Consider the following 9722-nt stretch of genomic DNA (forward strand, 5'->3'; position numbering starts at 1 on the left):
AAAAAAGCATTTCAGGGCACAAGTAAGCAAAATTTAGCAGTTACCGTCCTGTGCTGCTACCCAGTCTCACACAATTATGTACCTATAGTGACGTAATTTTTTATTCTTTTTCGTGATACTGGCACGAATTTCCGTGTTTTTTTTTTCATGATCCTATCACGAATTTCTGTTTATGTGTCATTGTCACGTATTGGTTACTCAACTGCTTTTCCTATTTTCAAACCATTTTCACTTCGGTTTAGATTTGGAGTTTATATTAGGATGTCTCTCTAAGTATTGGTTTATACTATTTCTTCAGATTTTTTATATTTTCTAAATTTTAAACCATTGTCGCCTGGCGTTAGGGTTAGAGTTGGGTTTGGATAAGGATGTCATTTTATCAGAGGTGTATAGTACTTAAGTATTTAAATTTTCTACATACAAGTAAATTACTCGAATAACAAGTATTCATGTTTTATTGGTGTTTTTCTTTGGAAAAGAAAGTAAAAGTACAGAATATTTATGTAATTAGGAATTAAATCAATTTTAATATGCAATATTAAAGGAATACACATATGATTCTATGCTTTAGAATGTAGTGAACATTTTTTAGTAAAGTAAATAAAAAGAAATTCCCAAGACAAACACTCTGATAGACTTGGAAAATGTAACTTTAATGCTTAAGTAGTATACACCTCTGAATTTATGTAAATCTAAGCCTAAACCGAAGCGAAAATGGTAAGAAATTAGGACAAAACAGTTGAGTAACCAATACGTGACAGTGACACATAAACAGAAATTCGTGATACGATCACGAAAAAACGCGGAAATTCGTGACAATATTACGAAAAAGAATAAAAAAAAAATACGTGACTAGGTCAGACCCATGTCACTATCAAGCTTACCACTATCTTTTTGTCAGGCAGTATCAATAAGATTCAGAAAAGTAAGAGGCAGGAGAAGATTGACACCTTTTTCAAGATAAATCCAGTAAGTGTAAGTGAAGTTAAAAGCTGAACGTAGATAAATGTTGACATTAAACAACAGTAGCCTATTACCATTATATATTGTTGCATTAATTTCATATTACTTTTCAATTTTCACTAAGGTTTGCTACCTCAGCCTTATTCCTTTATCACTGCACCCTTGTTTAGGAGAGGAGGTTGCTGGAGGCATCAGTTTAAGAGAGAGGACAGGAAGGTTCACAGGTGAGCAATGAAAAATGAATGTTACAGTTTGTGAAAGAGGTCTATGAAAGAAGAGAGGGTGTGTTTGTGTCATGGGTGGTGCTTATTTCCATCCCAGGTGCACGTACGCGTGTGTCTGGTGTGTTTGTATCAAATGTAAAATAAATATCTATCCAGGTGATGGAGAGAGGCTGAGGCAGTTGAATTTCCGACCAAAAACTGTTAAGAAACCGCCAAAATGCACACAAAACCACCAAAAATATGTTATCACTGATCAGTATTTATTTCAGTATTTTTACTTCCACGTTTTTCTTTCCTACTATGTTACGGTTGTTTGGTTAAATTTACATAAAAAAAAAAATAAACACCGGCTGCCGAAGCATACATAAAACAAACCGTTTTAGGTGCATTATCGCCACCTTTTGGACTAGAATGTTTCCATCCTTATAAATAAATGACGCCATCAAAACCTTATGGCGAAATGATTTCAAATGACAATCCTCCACACACCCTTTATAAGGCGGCCTCCTGTATCAATTTTATTTCATCCAGTGGCATGATGGGTTTTAACTTCATTCAGGAGATTTTGAGTAACTGCACAACTGACAGACTTTGAGAGCACCGGCAACGGTGCGTGTAACCATAGCGACAAAACGACCAACTTTCAGAACCTGCACTTAAGCCTATAATTTAGATTTAAAAAATTAATTATGCATTTAAAAGTTGCAGAATTGATTAATTTGGAGACTCTGAAATCGGCAGAGATAGGCAGGCAATGCAAAACAAAATCTGACATTGGGAAATAGTGAGGGGGACAAAACTTGATCTTGAAATACATATAATGGCTCCTACGCGCCTGTATATTTGTAAATGAATAGCCTACATTAGTTAACTGCAAAACAAAAACTACACAGCATATTTACACTAAAAAGGGTCTAAGCTCGGATTCAAGGCAAGTTGGCTAACTAAAGAAACAATTACTCAAGTAGAATTAAAAGTCATGTTTTTACAAAAAAATATGCAATTAATAGAATACTCAAATGAGAAAATTACACGCATATATCTTACATGTGTATATATACACTCTAAAAACCGTTGGGTTATTTGTTTTACCCAATAGGTGGGTTAAACGTATTGGGTTGTTCTGTTGGGTTATTCCTGGCTTTTATTGGGTTATTTCCATAACAACCCAGAGAGTTGGGTTAAAATCGGGCTCACGACACGCATTTTGAATTTCAACGGTTGACCGGTGCCACTGCTGAGTGCGGACAGACACTTTTAAAATATATATCTCTGTGTAATGTTTTATTTTGCTACAAAGTGTCTTTAAGCTCTAACACACAGTAAACTATCAGTCACGTTTAAATAAGTGTACAAAAACGCTGTTGTCTAGTTTTTGTCCGTTACACCTGTTCCATTCATTAACTGTTATCGATGCCAAACGCGTTTTTAAGCAATCATAAACGTAGAGAGACATTGCAATTTATTTTAATACTAAACAGCACCAACAGCATGAGCCCTTACGAAAATGAATCATGTCTTTTTTTAGTATAACGTTAGTTTCATGGCGTATTGATTGCCATATTGCTTTAACCATGGTTTCTGTAACAGACAATGTTTTTTGGTTTAAAGTGTAGTAAAAACCGTTTTTTAACTTTTATAAGGGATGCAAACAGCTGTTTTTTGCTCCAAATATTTTTTTTAGCCGGTCGGTGTTATAGACACAGAGCTGTAATATAAATGTGATTCTGAATGTAAATGTCTTAAGAAATGACTCGATGGCATTTTATTGTCGTCTTACTTCAGTATAATCCCTGATAAAGCGCTGCACGTCTACTACTGTATACTGTAACCCCGGTAACGGTTGAATTTGCAATTCAGCGCCATCTACTGTCAAAGTAGAGTATTTATTCAGCGTGCCAGATGTGTTTGCTTTGAGATTTAATTAATTATTCTTTTCTTTAAATGTAGACATTCTTGGAGATGTTGCATTAAAAACCTTACAAAATGGCCAGCAAGATGGTTCAGCCTTCCTACAGTACCAAGAGGCAAAGCAAACATTTATTAATTTGCAACCAAGTATCATTTATGACACTTGTTTTTTTTAACCTGTTTATGTGTGCATATTTACATTGTGAAAATTCTGTCTTCAGGTCAGAAAACAAACATAATTCAGTATTTGGAGGAGGAGGTATGACGAAGACCCCATGTTCTGCTATGGGATGAATTTGACTAATCACAAGCCTTTGTTATCGTGGGGAGGCATGGCCCTGGAGCAAGACCAGCAGTTGACATGTGCTTTAATATTTTTTTTACATTTTATACAGAGTATCCCAAGCCTTTCACTACTGTTAAGTAGTTTCTGTAACACACAATACATTTTGTACCATGTGATGTTTCCTGAACACACTGTCACCTGCTTAAAGGGACAGTTCCCCCAAAAATGAAAATTGTCATAATTTTCTTCCTCTCCTGTCGTTACAAACCTGTACACATTTTTTTGTTCAGATGACCACAAAGGAAGATATTTTGAGTAATGTTTGAAACCAAACAGATCATGAGCCCCATTGACTGTCATAGTAGGAAAAAATAATACTATGAAAATGAATGGGGCTCATGATCGGTTTTATTTTTTAAACATTCTTTGAAATATACCTTTGTGGTTATCAAAGTAAAGACTTATATACAGGTTTATAACAACATGAGAGGGAGAAAATGATGACAAAATGTGTGAACTATGCTTTTAAGCAGTTTTTAGTTGGATAAGATTGAGTAGATTTGTTTTGTTCTTATGTTTTTGTTTATTTATGTATGTATATATGTATGTATGTGTGTATTATGCTTCTATACATGTATGTATTTATACATTTAAATGCAGGTGCAAATGACTAAATGAAATTAAAGCATTATAAATGTATTTGTAAGTTTTGAATTATTTATTTATAAAGCAAATAATAGTAATAAATAATAATAATAATAATAATAATAATAATAATGGGGTTAAAACAGCATTGCAAAAATAACCCAACAAATTGGTTATTTCATAACCCAACTAATTGGGTAAAACTTTCTACCCAATGCATTGGGTTAAAATAACCCAACAATGGGTCGGTGCTATAGTAACCCACCATTGGGTTATTTATTGGGTTATTTTTAACCCAACTGTTTTTAGTGAGTACAGTGCCCTATACATAAGAATCAGGAAAGTAAATACAAAATGTATTTTTGCTGCGAAGACCAGGTTAGATGATTATCAAAAATACAAAATTACTGAATTTCACATTTTTTTAAACATTTTAATTATTTTTCAACACATACATGCTTTAATAACAAAGAACAACAACATTAGGCTACATACTGACTTGTGTGTTGTCACCAAATGCAAGACTACCAGATGAATTATAAATTTGGCCACTGTGTCTGATCTGACAGGGAACAAATTTATACAGATTTAAAATATAAAAAAGGGGACTCACCAACAAGTGACGCTAATACTGATTTGTCAAGATAGTCTATGTCTACACTGTAGGTTAACCATCAAAAACGTACTAGGAATACACAATGTATACCACAGACAAATACACAGTTGGCTTTAACCTTTTAAAAAGGATGAGACAAAATTCAAACGTTAAAATATTTATATTTTAAATGAAACGAAATATATTTACTTTTTAAATAATCTATTATGTAGTTACTTATATTAATAGTTTTTTTTTTTTTAAATGGTGAAATTACCGTAAAAAGCATGATCTGCACTTCTGAAAGCTTTTCCACAATAACAAACTTTTATAAATAACTTCACATGTGTTTTGCTGAGATGGTAAGCGGGCACACCGCATTTCTTGGTGGGCCGAGTCTCTCTCAGAATGGACAGACCACAGCGCAGAGATGGTGCTAAAAAGCTCAGGTATAAGAACTTTAAGAAATGCACTGTGCCCACAGCTTTTTTTTTTCTTCTCTTTATAGCTCCTATGGTGTCCTGCGATAGTGATTGAATAATAAAGCCACCGGGTATTAAATGGGTTACAAAAAAACTGTAAAGAAGGATAAAGGAAAATAATATAATTTATAAGAAAGAAGTCAAAGAAATAAAGATTTTATATGAACTGACCACAGGAGGGCAGCAGAGTCACGTGTTTGTCCTCAACAGAAACCGATTTAAAAATACATTTTAGTTTCAATGTCAGCAAAGGGGGGCCTGTAAATTATTATGATAACACCTTAACAGTAAGAAGTTTTTTATTTTAATTTTAATATGTATTAATGAATGTTGAAAATAAATAAATAAATGCATGAACTTTGCATGAACATGCATGAAAGATTAATAAATGCTATAGAAGTATTCATTTTTGCAGTTTATTCCTTTAAATAATAAAATTGCTTTTCAATAACAGCTTTGTGAAAGTAACATTGTTGTGAAAACATTATTAAAGTTGTATTTGGTTTCAAAGCCAATATTGGCACAGAACTTATAATGAAATATTACTACAGAGTGCTAATATTTAGACAGACATATATACATAAATATTTAACATATATATTTAAAGACCCCCCTCCCCCTTATCATCATCATTGCAATATTTTGTAAAGTCAATCCTATATTCCCTCTTAAATCCAGTCAGGCTTCAGATTCAGGATCTGAAGACATTTTATCCGATCCAGCTTTTCCAAAAATAAAGGCAGATAAAGGAAAGAATACGTGTGTTGACGACGTGCTTCAAGCTTAATCTAATCAGTCTCTAATCTTTACTTTGACACTACAGAAGAGGGATTTGTGCTCTGTGTTGATTTCCAGAGGTCTGTATATTTGGGGGTATGGAGCACTGGTATGATTCAGACCTCACACAAGGTTCAAGCAGCTTTTTAACCTCATGACTCCATTAAAACGAGAGTTAGCCATCCATTCCCTCTTACTCTTCAAATACTCCTGTCGCGAAACACATCAGTCCTGAGATCAGATAGAGTCGGGTGATTTATTTAGCATAACCCATTCAGCAAACATCTCGTCCTATTCTCATGAAAAGCAATTTATTAGCTGCCAAGACAAGAGTTGTGTTTTGCCCCGAGGAGCTTTGGATGCTTCTAGCAGTTAAAAGAAGATCTGAACCGCCACCCGTTTATTATCTGAAATGATCTGAATTCAAACCTTCTGCCTGATCTCAAAACCAAAACAACACGAATGCGGTGGTCCTTAACTGGTTTTTGATTCAAAACCCAAATTTTACATAACACCAAGCACTTCTGTATCTGTGCATACCTGGGAAAGGAATGGGCGTGTCTAATTAAACGGCCACACCTGCTGGAGGTTCCAGACCATCTAGGTGAGGCTGTTTAATTAGACACGCCCATTTCATCCCATTCTCACGAAAAGCTATTTATTAGCTGCTTTAAACATGTTTTCCGCTTTACTCAGTATCCAAAGCTTGTAGTTACAAGGGTTTATAAAAGTGGCATCCGAGCGATACCAAATTTAGCCTGAACCAACCTATCTGGTGTTGAATTGCTCGCTCTGAGGTGGCGATCAAGTGTTGTGGTGGTGGGCGAGGTACTGTGAGGAATTTGTATGGTGAGACACCAGTTGCTAAGGCACTCAGGAGGAGTGGAGATCCATCTGTGTAGATGTGTATTTATATCACACATGAATAATTTGCTGAAATTGAGAGAATGAGCGATTCTGAAGCGCTGGTCTGTTACAGTAGCATATGTGTGTCAAAATATAAAGAAATAAATTCATTCTGCCAACACATTTATAATGAATCCCAGTTGTTGCAAAATATTATTAATAACAACAACAATACATTAACAATCATTTTTAAGTCATGATAGCTTAAATTAAATGATTAGTTGTGTCGTTGTTGTAATTGTGTTCCTGTTGCTTTTTGGTAGAGCATTGCGTGAGCCTCACAAAGGTCTTAGGCTCGATTCCCAGGGAACACAGATACTGATATACATGTATGTACAGTACATCTACATTGCACTGTAAGTCACTTTGGGTAAATGCATAAATGTGAAATGTAAGTCGTCCAACTATATGATCAAAAAGCACAATAAAGGTGATTTGCTTTTGTTCTGTAATAAAAGTGTTCTGTCAGATATGCTAAATAGTTTGCAAAAATGACTAAAGTTTTATTTTTGGTGAATCACTGCTTTGAACTGTTTAAGCTGATAGTGACAAAATCCATAAACATGCATTTATATAAATTAAATACTTTTCGGAAGGTCGGAAAATAGCTAATTTGGTATTGTCTTATGTGAACCACACTCACCCATTCAGTATCAATCCAACATGACTTCCTATGATCTAACAAAATCAGGTTAACAGGTCTTAAACATCAATTCATCTAATGTCAGTGCTACAGGTATGCAAATGACAAATGCCAAACAAAGGTCAGATAAGCTCTAAAGACCGATCACACATTTTCCTTATATGTGTTCACAAATGTGACATTTGAGAAGTAGGTAAATATTGGAAATATGCCACAACCCATTAAGTCCTTTTTGCTTTAAAAAATAATGCCACACAAATATTAATTATACAATGTTAATTAAAACAAATCTTTATAATCATTTAATGTCATCTAGAAAATAAAGGGGTGGTTTTCCGGACAGGGTTTAGACTAGTCCTAGATTAAAATAAATGTAGAGCTGTAAACTGAAAAATAACAAGCCCCTAAAGTGACATTGGATTAAAAAAATCTAAAGTTTAGTTTCATGTGCTCATGCGAAACCTGTGCATAATTTTTTTTTAAGTTTAGTTTCGCGGTAGTTTCACGTGCGCACTCGAAAGTTCTACGTGCGCACGCGATAGTGTCACGTGCGCATGCAATACTAAACTTTATTTAATTTTTGCTCCATGTCCCCTTAGGGGCTCCGTAGAAAACAACTTGCACTGACATATCTTAAAAATAAATCAGTGGCCAACACTGTCAACAATACTGATTGTTTGATTCAACAAATCAAATTGAGTTTTGCCTCAAAATGCATACAAGTGATATTATCATTAAGACATGTTTGTTAAAACTAGTTATATTTCCTAATTAAACTAAGGTCTAGTTCTGGCTTAACCCCGAACCCCAAAGTGTCTAATTTATTAACATTAACAGGACATTATGAACAGTACGACTGTTGCATGTGTCATACCGTTAGATCTTAATATTAAAACATAATTTTTAATCATTATTTAAAAAATACGAAGCCCCTAAGGCAGGGGTGTCCAAAGTCGGTCCTGGAGGGCCGGTGTCCTGCAGAGTTTAGCTAAAACTTCCCTCAACACACCTGCCTCAAAGTATCTAGTCTGCCTAGTAAGACCTTGATTAGCTGGATCAGGTGTGTTTGATTAGGGTTGGAATAAAACTCTGCAGAGACACCGGCCCTCCAGGAGCAGGAGTGGACACCCCTGCCCTAAGGGGACATGGAGAAAAAATGAAATGAAATAAAGTTTAGTTTCGCGCACGCACGAGAAAATATCGTGTTTAGTTTTGCGTGCGCACCTGAAACTATCGCGCGCGCACGTGAAAGCAAAAGTTTCATGTGCGTGCGCGTATGTTAAACTTTCACATGCGCACATAAAACTTTTGCTTTCACATGCGCACGGGAAACTATTACGTGCGCACGTGAAACTATTGCGCGCGCATGTGAAAGCAAAAGTTTTATGTGCGCACGTGAAAGTTCCACATACGCGCGCACACATTTATATTCGCAAAACTAAACTTTATTTCAAACTTTATTATTCCCCTTAGGAGCTCCGTAATTTTTTAATAATGATTAAAAATTATTTGCTAATATTAAGATCTAACAGTATGACACATGCAACAGTCGTACTGTTCATAATGTTCATAAAATAAAAATGAAGGTTTCCTGTGAGCACATTAAAGTTTCGCGTAAGCACATGAAAGTTTCACGTGAGAATGTGTAACTAAACTTTAGATTTTTTCACTCCAATGTCACTCCAATAATATTACAATAATGCTAATACTAATACTAAAAATAACATTATTATTAGTATTATGTTTAATAATAATAATAATAATAATAATGTTATTGTAATTGTTATTGTTGTTTGTTATTATTATTATTATTATTAGCAGTAGTAGTAGTAGTAGTAGTAGTAGTAGTAGTAGTAGTAGTAGTAGTAGTGATGATAATAACAACCACAAAGTAATAATAGTTATATTAATAATAATACTAACAACAACTAGCCGTAGTAGTAGTAGTAGTAGTAGTAGTAGTAGTGATGATAATAACAACCACAAAGTAATAATAGTTATATTAATAATAATATTAACAACAAGTAGCCATGGCTATTGACCAGCCATCAAATTTCAATGTTATAATTATAAAAATTGCCATTAAAAATAAACTTCTATATGAAGACTTTTTTATTTCACCTCCAGTTCGGCTGTTGTCCTGTAGCACTGAAACAAGCAGAAACATCTTCATAAATATTTTAACCTGTACTGTATTTGAAATAAACCTACATAAGTAAAAAAATCAAATCAAATGTATAACACAGTCATATGTATATTGACCGACGACATTTTCTCTCTCTATGGCCAG

The sequence above is a fragment of the Paramisgurnus dabryanus genome, chromosome 23 (assembly GCF_030506205.2).
Source record: "Paramisgurnus dabryanus chromosome 23, PD_genome_1.1, whole genome shotgun sequence".
In the NCBI taxonomy this organism is placed as follows: domain Eukaryota; kingdom Metazoa; phylum Chordata; class Actinopteri; order Cypriniformes; family Cobitidae; genus Paramisgurnus; species Paramisgurnus dabryanus.